This window comes from Suncus etruscus, chromosome 7 (genome assembly GCF_024139225.1).
Source record: "Suncus etruscus isolate mSunEtr1 chromosome 7, mSunEtr1.pri.cur, whole genome shotgun sequence".
Taxonomy (NCBI): Eukaryota; Metazoa; Chordata; class Mammalia; order Eulipotyphla; family Soricidae; genus Suncus; species Suncus etruscus.
The window spans coordinates 1,946,753-1,948,505 of NC_064854.1; the positions used below are offsets into that span (position 1 = coordinate 1,946,753).

General features: G+C 32.0%; 1 non-coding gene across 1 annotated transcript; it reads left to right on the forward strand.

The window, feature by feature from the left end:
* Positions 1–402: 402 nt before the first annotated feature.
* Positions 403–509, forward strand: LOC126015069 (U6 spliceosomal RNA). Its single transcript, XR_007497970.1, has one exon. It is a non-coding gene; the product is annotated as a U6 spliceosomal RNA (small nuclear RNA).
* Positions 510–1,753: the final 1,244 nt, after the last annotated feature.

Consider the following 1,753-nt stretch of genomic DNA (forward strand, 5'->3'; position numbering starts at 1 on the left):
AGTACACTTTAAAATTGGGGAAAGTAATTCCCCTCATATTCCTTTTCCCAATGATTGCTTTAGCTATTCTAGGGCGTTTATTGTTACAAATGAATTTCAGAAGTGTTATATCCACTTCTGTATATGAAGGAAATCCAGATAGGAAAGGAAGAAGTCAAGGTCTCACTGTTTGCAGATGACATGATACTCTACTTAGAAAATGCCAAAGACTCTACCAAATAGCTTCTAGAAACAATAGATTCATATAGCAATGTGGCAGGCTACAAAATTAACACACAAAAATCAATAGCCTTTTTATACACCAATAATGATAGGGAAGAAATGGACATTAAGAACACAACCTCATTCACATTCACACAAACTCAAATATCTGGAGTCAACTTGCTTAAAGACTTTAAGAACGTGCTCACTTTAGCAGCACATATACTAAAATTGGAACGATACAGAGAAGATTAGCATGGCCCCTGCGCAAGGATGACACGCAAATTCGTGAAGCGTTCCATATTAAAAAAAAAAAGACTTGAAGAACGTATACAAAGAAAACTATCAACCTCTATCCAATAAATAAAAGAGGGCACCCGGAAATGGAAACACATACCCTGCTCATGGATTGGCATGATTAACATCATCAAAATGGTGATACTCCCCAAAGCATTGTACAGATTTAATGCTGTCCCTACCATTAATTTCACAGAGTAGGCACCTTGCTACATTTGTTGTTGGTGCAGAGGAAATTTTTTTACTGAACTGAGAAGAATCTTTCTCTCCTTGTCTTTTTATCTTTCTATTCCACTCTCATCTATATATGCAACATTTTAATCCACTTATGTATCATTGAGCATAAGCCTTTTTTCTAAGTTGTGGCTAGTGTCATTATTGCAGCAGTGAATATTGACATATACATTCTATTTCTTATGATATGTTTATTGATTCGATGGATATCTAAGAGTGTAATTGCTCTGATATATCTCTGGCTAGTTATTTAAGAAATCTTCCATAAGTAAGCTTATTTCATTTCCATCAATAGAAAGTAAAGGTTTGCCTCACAGGCAGCCAACCCAAAGGTGGTTCAAATCCCGGCATCCCATTTGGTCCCCCATGCCAGCCAGGAGTGATTTCTGGGCACAGAGCCAGGACTAATCCCTGGGTGTGGCCAAAAAACAAAAACAAAAACAAAAGAAAGTAAAGGTTACTTTAGTGCAGATTTCAAGCAATATATACATGTATATGTTTATATATATTTATACAGTTCATTCTCACTGATGCGAGGCTATGTCTTATTTTCACTTTTACTGGTATTTCCACACCATTGTTAATAAATAGATTTATAAGATAAAATAATAACAAAAGCAGATAATCATAATATAAAATGTAAAAATAAAGCTTTTGATAAGATCCAAAATCTATTTCTGATAATCTGTTTTTGATAAAAATATTATTGATAATTCTAGTTATAACACATTAAAATACACATAATGCTCCACCCTAATAGCACAATAATAAAAATGAAGGTTTTTACTAGAATTAAGCACAAAACAATGATGTGTTCTATCAGTATTATTCAGTATTATGTATTTATAATATTTGTATATTATATAAATATAACTTGTTTATATATAACTTATATGATATATTATAACTTAATATATAATAAATATAACAAATATAAACATTTATTGCTAAAGAAATTAAGAAAGTAAATAAAATTAGAAAGTTATAAATCACAGGGGCCAAGTGATAGCACAGAAGGTAG